The sequence below is a fragment of the Schistocerca piceifrons genome, chromosome 1 (assembly GCF_021461385.2).
Source record: "Schistocerca piceifrons isolate TAMUIC-IGC-003096 chromosome 1, iqSchPice1.1, whole genome shotgun sequence".
NCBI lineage: Eukaryota > Metazoa > Arthropoda > Insecta > Orthoptera > Acrididae > Schistocerca > Schistocerca piceifrons.
In genome coordinates, this window is record NC_060138.1 from 1,031,243,182 (window position 1) to 1,031,260,962 (window position 17,781).

General features: G+C 45.8%; 1 protein-coding gene and 1 non-coding gene across 5 annotated transcripts in view; one reads left to right on the forward strand and one right to left on the reverse strand.

Moving 5' to 3' along the window:
- The window catches only part of LOC124722968 (probable E3 ubiquitin-protein ligase HERC4), a 226,555-nt gene that overhangs the window by 81,661 nt on the left and 127,113 nt on the right, over window positions 1-17,781 (reverse strand). The window lies entirely within an intron of this gene.
- Window positions 10,512-10,586, forward strand: Trnas-cga. Its single transcript has one exon. It is a non-coding gene; the product is annotated as a tRNA-Ser (tRNA).

The following is a 17,781-nucleotide window of genomic DNA, read 5'->3' on the forward strand; positions in this document are numbered from 1 at the left end:
AATCGGCCTTTTTTTATGCACCAGTTTTTTTTCTTTCGGAGGACGTGTTATTGTATAAGTGCTTGGGAGGAAACACACAGAATTCAAATCAAAGTTTAACCATGTGTGTTTGGAAGTTAGCCCCAAGCATTTGCATTCTGGTGCAAAGACTGTGGAGATTGCAACTTTCCTAGCAGCAAGCCGCTCCAATGATGAGTATTCAGCAATTCTGAAGACCATGACAATGATTGATGTCACCCTGGGACTCTATTCGATGCAGTTTGCCAAGCATTCTGACAACCACTGGATTCAAGCAGTCGAAAATCGCTTGTCACCGGCCGTACGAGCGGCTCTGGAGCAGCGCAGGATGGCCTAGATTGAGCAGAACGCCCTCTATGAGGAAGAGGAAGGACTAGCTTATGGACCCGGAATAGCAAATTCAACGTACATTGCATAATATTGCATTTATACACTCCTGGAAATGGAAAAAAGAACACATTGACACTGGTGTGTCAGACCCACCATACTTGCTACGGACACTGCGAGAGGGCTGTACAAGCAATGATCACACGCACGGCACACCAGGAACCGCGGTGTTGGCCGTCGAATGGCGCTAGCTGCGCAGCATTTGTGCACCGCCGCCGTCAGTGTCAGCCAGTTTGCCGCGGCATACGGAGCTCCATCGCAGTCTTTAACACTGGTAGCATGCCGCGACAGCGTGGACGTGAACCGTATGTGCAGTTGACGGACTTTGAGCAAGGGCGTATAGTGGGCATGCGGGAGGCCGGGTGGACGTACCGCCGAATTGCTCAACACGTGGGGCGTGAGGTCTCCACAGTACATCGATGTTGTCGCCAGTGGTCGGCGGAAGGTGCACGTGCCCGTCGACCTGGGACCGGACCGCAGCGACGCACGGATGCACGCCAAGACCGTAGGATCCTACGCAGTGCCGTAGGGGACCGCACCGCCACTTCCCAGCAAATTAGGGACACTGTTGCTCCTGGGGTATCGGCGAGGACCATTCGCAACCGTCTCCATGAAGCTGGGCTACGGTCCCGCACACCGTTAGGCCGTCTTCCGCTCACGCCCCAACATCGTGCAGCCCGCCTCCAGTGGTGTCGCGACAGGCGTGAATGGAGGGACGAATGGAGACGTGTCGTCTTCAGCGATGAGAGTCGCTTCTGCCTTGGTGCCAATGATGGTCGTATGCGTGTTTGGCGCCGTGCAGGTGAGCGCCACAATCAGGACTGCATACGACCGAGGCACACAGGGCCAACACCCGGCATCATGGTGTGGGGAGCGATCCCCTACACTGGCAACACACCACTGGTGATCGTCGAGGGGACACTGACTAGTGCACGGTACATCCAAACCGTCATCGAACCCATCGTTCTACCATTCCTAGACCGGCAAGGGAACTTGCTGTTCCAACAGGACAATGCACGTCCGCATGTATCCCGTGCCACCCAACGTGCTCTAGAAGGTGTAAGTCAACTACCCTGGCCAGCAAGATCTCCGGATCTGTCCCCCATTGAGTATGTTTGGGACTGGATGAAGTGTCGTCTCATGTGGTCTGCACGTCCAGCACGAACGCTGGTCCAACTGAGGCGCCAGGTGGAAATGGCATGGCAAGCCGTTCCACAGGACTACATCCAGCATCTCTACGATCGTCTCCATGGGAGAATAGCAGCCTGCATTGCTGCGAAAGGTGGATATACACTGTACTAGTGCCGACATTGTGCATGCTCTGTTGCCTGTGTCTATGTGCCTGTGGTTCTGTCAGTGTGATCATGTGATGTATCTGACCCCAGGAATGTGTCAATAAAGTTTCCCCTTCCTGGGACAATGAATTCACGGTGTTCTTATTTCAATTTCCAGGAGTGTATGTAGTCAAAACTTCAAACGCGTTTTTCTCGAAATGACTTTTTTTTATTGCGCGGTATGGTAACTTCAAATCTACTGAACCGATTGGCATGATTCTTTGTTTCTGACGAAGCTAACTAAATTGTCTAGGAGTTGTACCACTTTTATTCTGATCCATCAACTATAAATATTTTTACTTGGTTGACGAAGTTGAAAAATTGATAAAAAAACTTATTTCTTTCAAATGGCCGCCATTTTGTTTCCTATTGTCAAAATAACTTATGCGGAGGTCAACATCAAAATTTTGTTTCGTTCCGACGGCACTTCTGCCTTTGCTCTTTGACATTTCCGGTCGAAAAAATTCCAGTTTGTAGAGGAAATATAAATAAACATTTTGAGCAAATTTGACATTGATATCTGTAACACATCTCAAGAAAAAAATTCCCAACGAACATGCTTTTTTTGGGCCAAAGATAGTAAACCTCCCCTGAAGAGAGGTTACGACAGCAGAGGGCTTCACAAAATGGTGGCAACATATCGAGACAATGCATCAAAAAAGAATTACAAGCAAGAAGTCTGAACGGCTTCCAAACATCGTATCGATGTCTGTGATGGAGCAAGAAACTGATTTCACAAGTGTTTGTCAGATAGAGAGAGAGGAAGTTCAGAAAGCACTTGGATTGCATGGTGAGCAAAAAACTGAGACACTTCAAGAGGTCATAAGGGAGGAAGTGGAACAGACATTGAACCCAATCTCTCGTCCTTCATTTCCGTTTAAAACGGTAAAAGAGTCGAGACCCAGGCAAAGCTACATTCCTACAATATTGCAAGAGGAACCTGTTTGGGCACCAAGGAAGACTGACGTCTGGAGGACCCAGGATAAGTAACCAGTATGTTTCCACTGCGGACAACTGGGACATGTGGTGTGCTATTGTCGAGAAAGGCGGCAGATATTTGATGACGCCTGTACCGAAAGACAGCAGACCGATCTCAGCTGACACCAACTCCAGGAAGACGAAGATGAACAAGAAGATGTGGGTGCAGGGCGATGTAGGTCACCATCGCCACAAGCTAGCCGCTGGAGAGGATGCTCCCCAACACGCTGATCAAAGTCTCCATTGTCATTTAGAAGCTCCAGCCAATCACCCAGTGGCCGTAACGTGGAAAACTAAAGGGTGTGACCTTCCTTGGAGGTGAGGCCGCCAAAGAGAAAAATTCTCAGCCATCGATCACTACAAAAATTATACGAAACTACGTCGGTAACCTCATGAATGGTCGACCAGCCCAAGCTCTTGGGGATTCTGAAGCATCATATTCAGTCATTTTGGAGAAGTACCATCGCCAGTTGCAGAAAACCATATTCATCGACAACAAAACATCTCTGCTCAAGGTGGCTAATGGGAAATACGTAATACCTACATTCATGTGAGTATAAGTAGCCATACACAGCTCTTAGAATTCATAATCTTATAAGAGTGTAGTCAAGACGTCATTCTTGAATGAGACATTTTGAAAGCTACTTTTGAAAGCTTCTCAGGCAATTATAGATTGTGGTTGCTCGACGATAATGCTAAATGAGATGAGATACTGTGGACAGGAAGATTCGCATCCGAGTGTGTGGAGACTGTGAGCTGAATGAAGTGATCATTCCAGCAGTCAGCACTAGAAAGTTAACTCTCAGGTGTTATGCTATGCATTAACCCCTGGATCTTATAGTGGAATGTAAAAGAAGCATACCACTGAAGAATAACTTCGTCATTCCAGCCTCTGTCGTCTTGTTTAAAAACGGATTCGGTGAATTGCGGATAGTTAATTGTCGCCGAGAGCTGCAGATCCCTGAAAGACGCATGTGCATAGCAAATGCTGTGCCATTAATTGAAGAACAGCTGAGCATCACAGAAACCTCCCATGCTGAGTCTGTGGCACCAAATGTAGTGAGTGAGTGCCAGAAGGTGCCGTATTAAAACTCAGTGAGAACTTTCTAAGTGATTTATTGTTTCCACTACAGTGCTCCGTTCACCTCGGTCTGCATCACAGGGCCCCGTAATGTTGAGGAAGCACCCCAGCGGCCTGTGCGACACAACGCTGTGTTGTTCCGGCCTTGTACGCCAGCTGCAGAGTTCCGATTACATCAGGATTGCTGCGCCAGCAGCCAACCCAGCGGCCACTGTCCCCGTTGTCTCCGCACTGCTCTGCCGGGAGCTGTAGGCCAGCCCCACTGCCACCTCTTCCTCGCTGGAATAGCTGAGAACACAGTGGCAAGCACCCACGATCCAGTGTCCGAATCTGAGGCTTTCGCCTCTGAAGTCTCCGGCACGTGTCAGAAGCCGAGATGACATCCCATTGTAAAAAGCCACAGAGTGGCCCGCCCTGGATGGCTGAGGGCCCTGTGTCGGCCTCAGGGGGTCGAACCAACGAACCGCCTTGGACTGGGACGCTGATGCCCCATCTGTTGCTGCATGTAGCCCAGCAGTGTGACACACCTCGCCTCCTGGAGAGCTGCCACACTTGAATGAATCTTGTTAGAAAACAATACCTATTTATACTCGGCTGCGTGCCTCTGTTTCGCTAACGCACCACTTCACGTCACGTACGCATAACACTTAGGTTGGCCAGTGGCCCTCCTCTGCCTGTGGCTTGCGCCATGGAAGCTGCTGTGTGTGCCCTCTCTGGCAGTTCTACACCCCTGTGGCCTCTATTTGCATTCACAACTGCTGGTATGTGTAACTTACTGAAATCCAGCATGAACCTGGCTGTAATTTGTGCTCTGAATATCGCACAAAACTAACTTTTGCTATCCTAAACTGTGGTGACGCTACATTATTCCCCTCTTCAAAAAGACCTGGTCCCCGGGCCGATCCTTAACTAGCTCTTAACTTGTTTGGGTCGGCACCTATGGCACATTTCCTTACTACTAAAAAACTTAAATGTGGCCTAGTGCCCTCTTAAAACCATGACAGGAAACAAAATGTAAAAATTCCTTACTGGATGACCACTGCTCAATCAACCCCTTACCTATTCGTCTCACGCCCTCAGTATCCAATCCACTGGGAATTTGGACTACCCTTGGTTCCCTTTTTCAATTAGCTCTCCGCTTGATCAGAAAGAAAACAACACATAACAAAGTTAAGGCTGCGTTGACACTTGGCACAGAGGTGCTCAAAATGATAGTTATTTGCCGTTGCCTTTCTCTATATTGAGTGACATGTTGAACAAGCTGTTTGGCTGATATGCGCCCTTCTTGCTCTAAAATGAACTGTTTTATGGACCTCAACAGACCTGGCTCCAGAGTTTGATTTAACAAGGTCAGATTCTGCCTTGGCAAAAACTGTAAAGTGACTTCTGGCCAGTACAGCTGTGGTTGCATAACATTCAATTGCGCAACTCCTGAAATTGATGCTGGCAGATGGAAGGCTGGCCCTATATGTTACACTTAGTTCCATTGATTAAAATTCCACTCCCATCAAGCTCTATACTTTTTGCTTCTGCAAATACTCCCCACTCAAAACAACTTGCTATTACCACCAAATTCTCGTAGGTGGAGAAGATCCAATGTATCCCGACCTGTTGCAAGCTCTATTTTGGTTCCACCATGTCCCTTGGACAGTCTATTCCTTTCCCCCTGGCTAAAAATAACTGCACTGTGCATGTGTCCCATATTTGTAGCTTCACAGATTTTCCTCCAACATTTACAATTTTTGATCCAAACTCAACACCAATTGTGTGACTACTTTCCCCCTTAAATTTACATTATATGAACTGGTGCAATAAACAAGACTTTCCTGACCCAGCACTGTCGATAACTAAAAATTTAAACAAGAAATTGTACGACTCTGACATCGTTCAACACATATTTATTATGGCTTTGCTGTGAAATTTACTCCGACGCATTTATTTCTCCAGAATTGCATTTGATTTCTCCTCCAACAACACTCCACATACGTCAGACACTACACTTCCCTTTCCAGTGACCTGAGGACAGGGATCACCATCATCCTTCCTCCCTCTTCAAAAGGACTGCTGCCCCTGGCAGGCTCACAATACTCGAAAACACATATAAAATACAATGCCTAATTAATCTATGCAAGCCCAGTGATACATTAAAAATTTTTTTAAAAAACTACACTCCTGGAAATTGAAATAAGAACACCGTGAATTCAATGTCCCAGGAAGGGGAAACTTTATTGACACATTCCTGGGGTCAGATACATCACATGATCACACTGACAGAACCACAGGCACATAGACAAAGGCAACAGAGCATGCACAATGTCGGCACTAGTACAGTGTATATCCACCTTTCGCAGCAATGCAGGCTGCTATTCTCCCATGGAGACGATCGTAGAGATGCTGGATGTAGTCCTGTGGAACGGCTTGCCATGCCATTTCCACCTGGCGCCTCAGTTGGACCAGCGTTCGTGCTGGACGTGCAGACCGCGTGAGACGACGCTTCATCCAGTCCCAAACATGCTCAATGGGTGACAGATCCGGAGATCTTGCTGGCCAGGGTAGTTGACTTACACCTTCTAGAGCACGTTGGGTGGCACGGGATACATGCGGACGTGCATTGTCCTGTTGGAACAGCAAGTTCCCTTGTCGGTCTAGGAATGGTAGAACGATGGGTTCGATGACGGTTTGGATGTACCGTGCACTATTCAGTGTCCCCTCGACGATCACCAGTGGTGTGTTGCCAGTGTAGGAGATCGCTCCCCACACCATGATGCCGGGTGTTGGCCCTGTGTGCCTCGGTCATATGCAGTCCTGATTGTGGCGCTCACCTGCACGGCGCCAAACACGCATACGACCATCATTGGCACCAAGGCAGAAGCGACTCTCATCGCTGAAGACGACACGTCTCCATTCGTCCCTCCATTCACGCCTGTCGCGACACCACTGGAGGCGGGCTGCACGATGTTGTGGCGTGAGCGGAAGACGGCCTAACGGTGTGCGGGACCGTAGCCCAGCTTCATGGAGACGGTTGCGAATGGTCCTCGCCGATACCCCAGGAGCAACAGTGTCCCTAATTTGCTGGGAAGTAACGGTGCGGTCCCCTACGGCACTGCGTAGGATCCTACGGTCTTGGTGTGCATCCGTGCGTCGCTGCGGTCCGGTCCCAGGTCAACGGGCACGTGCACCTTCCGCCGACCACTGGCGACAACATCGATGTACTGTGGAGACCTCACGCCCCACGTGTTGAGCAATTCGGCGGTACGTCCACCCGGCCTCCCGCATGCCCACTATACGCCCTTGCTCAAAGTCCGTCAACTGCACATACGGTTCACGTCCACGCTGTCGTGGCATGCTACCAGTGTTAAAGACTGCGATGGAGCTCCGTATGCCACGGCAAACTGGCTGACACTGACGGCGGCGGTGCACAAATGCTGCGCAGCTAGCGCCATTCGACCGCCAACACCGTGGTTCCTGGTGTGTCCGCTGTGCCGTGTGTGTGATCATTGCTTGTACAGCCCTCTCGCAGTGTCCGGAGCAAGTATGGTGTGTCTGACACACCGGTGTCAATGTGTTCTTTTTTCCATTTCCAGGAGTGTATAAATACTCTACTACTTTCTAGATTGCAAAGCATACAGTAGTTCATGCTGTACTCTATCTTCCTGGTTTTCTCTGCATTTAGCGCCACTCTTCACTCTCTCTTTCTTCCTCTTTCCTTCCTGTGACACGCCAGGAATCACACACGGGCAACCCTTAAATGGCCGTAACTGCCCAATGTGTGCTATCGTCGTTCTACTTGGTAGCTGAAGCTTAACAGTAATGGGAGATGCGGTTTCAACAACTTGGTATGGCCCTTGGTACGTCCTGAGGAACTACTTCATTTTCCCATTTTTCCGTACAGGGGCTGGACAGCATTACCCAATGCCACACTTTATACTGCAGTAAACTTCCTTTCCGCTTTACAGCGTCTTCCTGCCTTTCCAAAGCCTTTGTATTCGCCTTTTGTACCCGTTTCTTGCAAACTGACGTACAGATTCACCAGTCCTTCGTTTTTGTAGCTTCACTAAATCAAACGGGGACGGCATTTTTCGCCCGTACACTACCTCATATGGGGACAAACCAGTATTTGTATGGACTTTTGCATTATACGCACAGACAATATGCTTCAAATATTCATCCCACTGATGGTGATGAGAATCCACATAAAAACACAGCATCAACCCGATTGTTCTGTGTACCCGTTCTGTCCATCCGTTGGCCTGTGGATGCAACACACTTGTCCTCAACTTCTTTACGTTCAACAAATTACACAGCTCCTTCATTAAATCTGACATGAAGTTTGTCCCTTGGTCAGTAATTATTGTCTACGGTACACCACACTTCAAAATCCAGTTGTTTACTAACACTTGCGCGACCATTGCTGCCGGTTGATTTGGCATAGCCACCATCTCCACATACCTCGAAAAATAGTCTATTATTGTGAAAACGAATCTGTTCTCCGATGGTGTTCGCCTAAAAGGTCCTAAGACATCAAGCCCCAGCAAAGAGAATGGGCATGTTACTTCTGGTAATCGTTGTCGCTGTATCTGTTTCCGACTCAAATCTGCTCTCTGCTCACATGGTGTACAACTCTTGATGTACTGATCCACATCTCCTTTCCTACCTCTCAACCAATACCTCTCCGCCACTCCCTATTCATCGCTCTACACCCTCCATGACCGGTTAACAGCTGATCATGTGCTTCCTTTAAAACCTCATCCCTCAACTTCACTGGCACTACTACCCTTGGCCCTAACTTTGTTTCCCTGCAAAGAAGACCATCGTATATATTAAATTGTGGCTGTGTCTGATACAATTTACAATCGTTATCCACGTCCTGTAATTCTTGCCATACTGCTAGGTCATAGGTTATGACTGCTACTTTCGCCACCTTCCTACTTAGTGCATCTGCATTACCGTACTTCTTCCCAGGCTTGTGCACCACCTCGTAGACAAATTCACTAAGCCTCACAGTCCATCAAGCGAGTCTAGTGAACGGATCCTTCAACCCCAACAACCACTTCGACACAGGGTGATCTGTCACTACTCGAAATCTTCTCCCATATAAATAACATTTAAAATATGTGATTCCATAGATTACATTAAGCATCTCCCTCTCTGTTGCTGAGTAACTACTCTCTGCTGCAGTCAACTGCCTAGACGCAAAGGCTACAAAATGTTCTTTCTCATCAATTTCCTGACTATGAACACACCGTAATGCTTGATTCGACGCATTGCATGCTAGTATAAACTCCTTTTCAAAATCTGGAAACACAAGAACCGGACTTTATATTAACACTTCTTTCAGTTTGTCAAACGCTTTCTGACACCCTTCCGTCCACTCAAATTTCACACCCTTCCGTAATAATCGCGTCAATGGCTGGGCTAAATCTGCAAAACCCTTAACGAACTTTCAATAGAAATTGCAAATTCCAATGAATGAATGCACTTACTTAACTGTTTTTGGTTCCCGAAAATCCCTTACAGCCTGTACCAGCCTCGGATCTGTTCGCACTCCATCCTTACTGATAATATGACCCCAAATATTTTACTTCTTCTAATGCAAAATGACATTTCTCCAGGCTCAATGTCAAACGAGCTGCTCTTAACCCCATAAAGACTTCCCTTAACCGCTGTCTATGTAGCTCCATACTACTTGAAAACATGATAATGTCATCCAAATAGACAAGACACTGCTGTGGTTTCAAACACCTCAACTGATGATAACCACTTGTGAAATCCATCGTAAAAAAGTACTGGCACTGTCCTAAGTAATCCAAAGTCTCCGATTTGTTTGGAATGGGGTATGTCTCCATTGCTGTCTTATTACTGAGGTATCAGTAGTCACAACAGAACCTGTATTTCTTAGTTACATCTGTAGATTTTTTTAGGCACGACAACAATGTCTACTCCCCAACAACTATTATTATGCTCTATAATACTGTCGTCCGCAAGCTGCTCAGCAATGAAATCCTCCACAATTGGCTGCAAATACCTCAGTATGCTGTATGGTTTACAGTAAACAGGTGCTTCATTCCCTATTGGTATCCTATGTTGAACTAATGGAGCTGCTCGCAACAGTCCTTGTGGAAAAAAACAAATCCTTAAATTCCCACAATAATTCTTCCATATGCTCTCTTTCTCTTCCTTTCAAATGCTTAATTTTGTCACACAATGTAGTTCTATCAGCAGTTAGTGGTTGATCACTTTGCCTACCCCTCAAACACTAGTCTTCGTCATCTGGCACATCCAAATTTGCTACTAAAACTCCTTTCCTCAGATTCGCATCTACAGCACTAAAATTATCCACGTTCACAGGAAACAGGGAACCACAGAGGGAGCATCTGCCTAAAACTGTGCAGGTAAACACAGTAAGGTAGTTGTAGAAACGATTGGTATTGTAACTTCCTGGCAGATTAAAACTGTGTACCCAACCGAAACTCGAACTCGGGACCTTTGCCTTTCGCGGGCAAGTGCTCTACCAACTGAGCTACCGAAGCACGACTCACGCCAGGTACTCACAGCTTTACTTCTGCCAGTATCTCGTCTCCCACCTTCCAAACTTTACAGAACTTTAAGGAGTGCTAGTTCTGCAAGGTTCGCAGGAGAGCTTCTGTAAAGTTTGGAAGGTGGGAGACGAGATACTGGCAGAAGTAAAGCTGTGAGTACCGGGCATGAGTCGTGCTTCGGTAGCTCAGTTGGTAGAGCACTTGCCCGCGAAAGGCAAAGGTCCCGAGTTCGAGTCTCGGTCGGGCGCACAGTTTTAATCTGCCAGGAAGTTTCATATCAGCGCACACTCCGCTGCAGAGTGAAAATCTCATTCTGGATTGGAATTGTAGTTGTAAATTGTCGTAGCTGTGTTGGGAAACAACCAGAGCTCCAAGCTCTAATAGAAAACACTTAAGCTCAAATAGTTGTAGGTACAGAGAGCTGGCTAAAGCCAGAAATAAGTTCAGCCGAAATTTGTTCAAACGATCTAACAGTGTTCAGAAAGGATAAGATTAAATATAGTTGGTGGTGAAGTATTTATTGCTGTCAGAGGTAGTTTGTCTTGTAGCGAAACTGAAGAAGATAGTTCATGTGAAATAGTATGGGTAGAGGTTATACCTGACAATCGGACTAAACTATTAATTGGATCATTTTACCGACCCCCCCTGACTCAGAAGACATACTTGCTGAACAGTTCAGAGAAAACTTGAGTCTCATTTCAAATAAATACCCTGCTCATGCAATTATAGTCGGTGGTAACTTCAATCTACCCTCGATAGGCTGGAAAAATTATATGTTTAAAGCCGGTGGCAGGCATACAACATCATCCGAAATTCTACTGAATGCTTTCTCGGAAAATTATTTTGAACAATTAGTTTGTGAGCCCACTCGAAGCGTAAATGGTTGCAAAAGCATACTTGACCCTTTAGCAACAAATAATCCTGGACAAATAGTGAGTATTGTGATGAATACAGGGATTAGCGACCACAAGGCAGTTGCTGCTAGTCTGAATAACATAACACCTGCAACCATCAAAAAGAAACGTAAAGTATACCTACTTAAAAAAGCTGATAAAAATGCTCTTAACACTTTTTTAAGAGACAGTCTTCACTCCTTCCGATCTGATCATGTAAGTGTAGAAAAGTTGTGGAATGTTTTCAAAGAGATAGTATCAACAGCAATTGAGAGAGAGAGATACCACACAAATTAATAAGTGATGGTACTGATCCTCCATGGTACACGAAACAGGTCAGATCGTTGTTGCAGAAGCAACAAAAACTGTATGCCAAATTTTAAAAAAATGCAAAATCCCCAAGAATGGCAAAGTTTTACAGAAGTTCGAAATATACCGCATACTTCAATGCGAGATGCTTTTAATAATTTCCACAACGAAATTCTGTCTCAAAATCTGGCAGAAAACCCAAAGAGATTCTGGTCATACATAAAGTACACCAGTGGCAAAACACTATCAATACCTTCACTGCGCGATAACAACGGTGAAGTCACTGATGACAGTGCCACTAAAGCAGAGTTATTGAACACTGTTTTCCGAAACTACTCCACCAAAGAAGGCAAAGTAAATATTTCTGAATTCCAATCAAGAACAACTGCCATGATGAGAAACATAGTAGATATCCTCAGTGTAATAAAGCAGCTTAAATCACTTAATAAAGGCAAGGCCTCCGATCCAGAGTGTATACCAGTCAGGTTCCTCTCAGAGTATGCTGATAAAATAGCTCCAAATTTAGCAATTATATATAACCACTCCGTGACAGAAAGATCCGTACCTAAAGACCGGAAAATTGCTCAAGTCACACCAATACCCAAAAAGGGAAGTAGGAGTAATCCACTGAATTACAGGCCTATATCACTAATGTCCATTTGCAGTAGGGTTTTAGAACATATACTGTATTCGAACATTATGAAGTACCTCAAAGAAAACGATTTATTGACTTATAGTCAGCACGGATTCAGAAAATATCGTTCTTGTGAAACACAACTAGTTCTTTATACTCATGAAGTAATAAGCGTTATCGACAAGGGATGTCAAATTGATTCCATATTTTTAGATTTCCAGAAGGCTTTTGACACTGTTCCTCACAAGCGTCTTCTAACGAAACTGCGTGGATACGGAGTATCGCCTCAGTTGTGTGACTGGATTCGTGATTTCCGGTCAGAAAGGTCACAGTTCATAATAATAGACGGAAATTCATCGAGCAAAACAGAAGTAATATCCGGCATTCCCCAAGGAAGTGTTATAGGCCCTCTACTGTTCTTGATCTATATTAACGACATAGGAGACAATCTGAGTAGCCGTCTTAGATTGTTTGCAGATGATGCTCTCATTTACCATCTTGTGAAGTCATCAGACAATCAAAACACCTCGCAAAATGATTTAGATAGGATATGTGTATGGTGCGAAAAGTGGCAATTGACCTGAATAAAGAAAAGTGTGAAGTTATTCACACGAGTAATACAATAAATCAGCTAAATTTCAACTATGCAATAAGTCACATAAATCTGAGGGCTGTAAATTCAAATAAATACTTAGGAATTACAATTACAAACAACCTAAAATGGAAAGATCACATAGATAATATTGCGGGTAGAGCAAACCAAAGACTGCAATTCATTGGTAGAACACTTAGAAGGTGCAACAGGTCTACTAAAGAGACTGCTTACATCAAGCTTGTCCGCCCTATTCTGGAGTATTGCTGTGCGGTGTGGGATTTGCATCAGGTGGGACTGACGGATGACATCGAGAAAGTACAAAGGGCAGCTCGTTGTGTATTATCGTGAAATAGGGGAGATAGTGTCACAGACATGAATTGGAGTGGCAATCATTAAAACAAAGGCGTTTTTCATTGTGGCGGGATCGTCTCATGAAATTTCAATCACCAGTTTTCTCCTCCGATTGCAAAAACATTCTGTTGGCACCAACCTACATCACAATAAAATAAGAGAAATCAGGGCTCGCACATAAAAATTTAAGCGCTCGTTTTTCCCGCATGCCGTTCGAGAGTGGAACAGCAGAGAGACAACATGGAGGTGGTTCATTGAAGCCTCTGCCAGGCACTTTATTGCAAATAGCAGAGTAATCACGAAGATGTAGATGTAGATGAAACTACTCGCCCATCGTTCCCCTCCTGTATGCTTACAACACTACGTTTCACAAAACAACCCAGTGAACCCAAATCTTCATTATCCTTCAATGGTTCAATAGCACATACTGTACGCACAGGTAGATTTGACTCCACACTTACCCAAAGCGACTTCCCGTTGCCACTAGACACACCCTCATGTGAATTAAGCCTTAACGCTAAAGTACGCAGTTCAATTGGTTTGTTCCTTACTTTGAATGCCCCTCGCGAAAGCTCAGCATTGACAACAGTTTCCCCTAGCGGAAATAACATTCCACCAAGTTCTACAGTTCATTGTCCAAGGTCAATTTGGCATGATGTTGATGCAAGAAATCTACTCCTAGGATCATGTTGTAGCCCTCGCTCATCCATGGTACTACCTCCATGCAGGCATTAAATCAGACTTTCCCTATGCGAAAGTCAACTGTCACCGACCCCAAAGGCGTGACCACCGTATCCCCCAGCAACCTGTAACGTGGTGGGTCTAACTTCCTTCGTCTCATTATATTCTTGGTAGCCACTGACACTTGCGCCCCTGTGTCGAACAAAACCTTAAACTTTTTAGGTCCTATGGATCCTAACACTGAACATTCCACCTCTGCACACGTATTCGTAGCATTGAAATTAAATGGGAGCTCCTTTTAGGTGGGTCTTGGGCCCCCTCTGCCATTTAACGATTTTCCACCTCTCTTATCTCCACTTCTCTATCCTCCAAGCTGCTGATTTGCACCCCTTCCTCGATTCCTCAGTGACTGGGTACATTGCCTCTGCAAATGTCCCATACGACCACACTTAAAACACTTTATACCCGCTGTAAACACTGTTTGCCTCTCGCTACCCCTCTGTTGCCACGTCCATTTCCTCACATTGAATTGCCAGCTGAATAGCTGAATACAAACCTTTCGGAGTCCCTTCACGCACTTTCCGTGACATATGCACCAGTAACCCTCTCAAAAATACAGCAAGTACCCTTTGCTCAGCCTCCTGCAACAGAAAACTATTCGCTTCAACTGACTCAACTCGTAAGCATATTTCTTAATTTCCCTTATCCTGTCCGCAAATTTCTCCACAGTCTCCCCCTCCCTCTTTCTCATTGTACTTAACCTCTCCCTAAAGTACAAAACGCTATTCTGTTTCTTGTACTTTTGTAAAAGCCTTTTCTTTAACTGTTCAAACTGTCCTACCTTCCTTAAGGCCTCGTAACACCTTACATATGTTTTCGCTTCACCCGTTACCTAATCTTGGCTATATGTAACAACTGCTCATCAGACCAACCATTCATCACCCTGAAGTCTCCAAGTCGTCCACAAACGAACGCACATCCTCGGACGCCTTGACAGAAAACGAAATAATCAGACTCACGGCAGCTGTATCAATCTCCTGCACCCTAGGCAACAATGATGATCAGATGCAGTTTCCCGCTCACTCCTAGATGTTAATTCATTTCTCAACTGCGTATTGTCTGCTGTCAATTGTGCTACTTTTTACACCAAAATCCGCACCACTTCTGGTTCCGACACACCTGGCGTCCTTGACTCCGCCATTGTGTTGATTTCTTTCTCAGTTAGTCCCGAAACAAAACATTTAAGTACAAGAACAACCTGACTTCCTACAGCTCCACATCATCAGACTCAGTGTCATCATAAACCAATACAAAAGTAGTCAAATGCAAAAAATACACTAACACTTACTCTGACAACAAAATATACTATGCCCACGCAAACATCTAAAAATGTGGCTTGATAGGAGCCATACTCGAAAAAAACAAAAAAGAAGGAAAACATTCAACACTCGTAAAGAACAATTTTGTCAGCACTCAGCACATCTTGTGACAGTACTGCAGGCAGTGGACTTGAACGTCGTACTAGATAGACGACATCCGCTATTCTGACACCAAATGTTGTGGATGGGTGCCAGGAGGTGCCGTGTTAAAACTCGGCGAGAACTTTCCAAGTGACTTATTGTTTCCACTACAGTGCTCTGTTCACCTTGGTCTGCAACACAGGGCCGCACAATGCTGAGGAAGCACCCCAGCGGCCTGTGCAACGCAACGCTGTGTCATGCCGGCATCGTACGCCAGCTGCAGAGTTCCGATTACGTCACGATGGTTGTGCCAGCAGCCGACTCAGTGGCCATTGTGCCCGTTGTCTCCGTGCTGCTCTGCCGGGAGCCACAGGCCGGCCCCACTGCCGCTTCTTCCTCACTGCCATAGCTGAGAATTAGGCGGCAAGCGCCCACGATCCAGCGTCCGAACCTGCAACCCTCGCCTCAGAGGTCTCCGGCATGTGTCGGGAGCCAAGACGACTAACCGCAGTAATGAGCCAAAGAGTGGCCCGCCCTGGATGGCTGTGGAACCCACATCAGCCTCGCAGGGTCAAACCAACAATCCGCTGTGGACTGGGACACTGTTGCCCCATCTGTTGCTGCGTGTAGCCCGGCGATGTGACCGCCTCACTGTCCAGGAGAGCTGCCACACTTGACTGAATCTCATTAGAAAACAACACCTATTTATACTCAGCTGCACGCCTCTGTTTCGCTAACGCACCACTTCGTGTCACATACGCGTAACACTTAGGTTGGCCAGCGGCCCTCTTCTGCCTGTGCCTTGCACCATAGAAACTGCTGCGTGCGCCCTCTCTGGCAGTTCTACACCCCTGTGTTCTCTATTTGCTTTCGCAACTGCTGGTAAGCGTAACTTACTGCAATCCGGCCCACACCTGGCTGTAACTCGTGCTCCGAATATCGCACAAAACTAACTTTCCCTATCCTAAATGGCAGTGTCGCTACAATACACTATATTTTCTGAAGGTGGCTAAGTTTTTCTCAAGCATGGACATGTACTTGTGATGCTGGCAAATTGAAGAACATGGGTCTGATCGTGAGAAAACTACATTCATTACCCCTGAGGGCCTGTATGAGTTTAAGGTAACGCCATTTGGTTTGTGTAATGCACTAGCAACTTTTGAACGGATGATGGATAATCTTCTAAGTCACCTGAAGTGGACGAACTGTCTTTGTTGTTTAGATGACATTATAGTGTTCTCAGAGACATCTGATGAACATATAAAAAGACTGAGGGCTGTTGTTAAGTGTCTCCAACAAGGTGGACTGAAACTTAATCCAAAAAACTGTCCCTTTGGAGCAAAAGAAATCAAAATACTTGGACACCTTGTGTCAAATGAAGGTGTGCAGCCAACCAAGAAAAGGAGAGATCTATAATGAAATTTCCTATTTCTATAAGTATTACACTTGTGAGAAGCTTCCTCGGATTATGTTCTTATTAACGTCATTTTAACAAAGAATTTTGTATCAAAGCCAGGCCACTCCAAGAGTTGTTAAAATCCGACGCTAAATTTATCTGGGGTGGTGCTCAACAAGTCTTTCAATGTGCTGTGAAAAGCTCTGACGACTGACCCTGTACTTGGGTCTGTATGATGAGAGAGCACCTACAGAACTACACACAGATGGCAGTGGGTAAACTACTCAACTATAGAAACAGAATGTCTTGCTGTGATCTGGGCCATGTGCAAATTTTGACAGTATCTCTATGGAAGGCCATTCACAGTTGTTACAGACCATCATTCACTTTGTCGGTTGACAGGTCTTAAGAGCCCAACAGGACGACTAGTCAGGTAGGCACTACGTCTTCAAGAGTATGACATTACGACAGTGTACAAAACTGGAAGAAAACACCAAGATGCCGACTGTCTCTCAAGAAACCCTGTGCAAGACCATCAAGACTTCGATGAAGATAGTGACTGTCTCGCTGCACTCCAAGATCTCTCTGCTGAGCAGGAGGAGGACGCCAAGGGATCAAATTATGCTTGTCTTAAATTGGTCGGAGGATGTGAAAGGACAATTTAAGGTAGTTAAGGGATTACTTTGCAAGAAAAACTTTGATCCATTTGGAAAGAGGTGGCTACCAGTGATTCCTAAACACATGCGCTTAGATATTCTACAGGAATTCCATGACACACCTGAGGCCGGACATTTAGGATTTATTAACACATACAACAGGATCTGCAAGAGATTTTTCTGGCCAGGTTTATTTTGGAGCATCCGTCACTATGTGTCGCACTGTAGAGTGTGCCAGAGGTGAAAGGTAGTGCCTCAGAAACCACCCGGCCAACTCATACCAATTCCACCAGCCGAAATGCCTTGCCAGCGTGTTGGGATTGACCTCCTCAGACGATTTCCAACGTCTGCTGGTGGCAATAGATGGATTATTGTTTGCTGTGATTATCTGACATGCTATGCCATTACAAAAGCCGTAAAAACAGCCAAATCATTCGAGGTAGCCAAATTCATGGTCGAAGCCATTGTA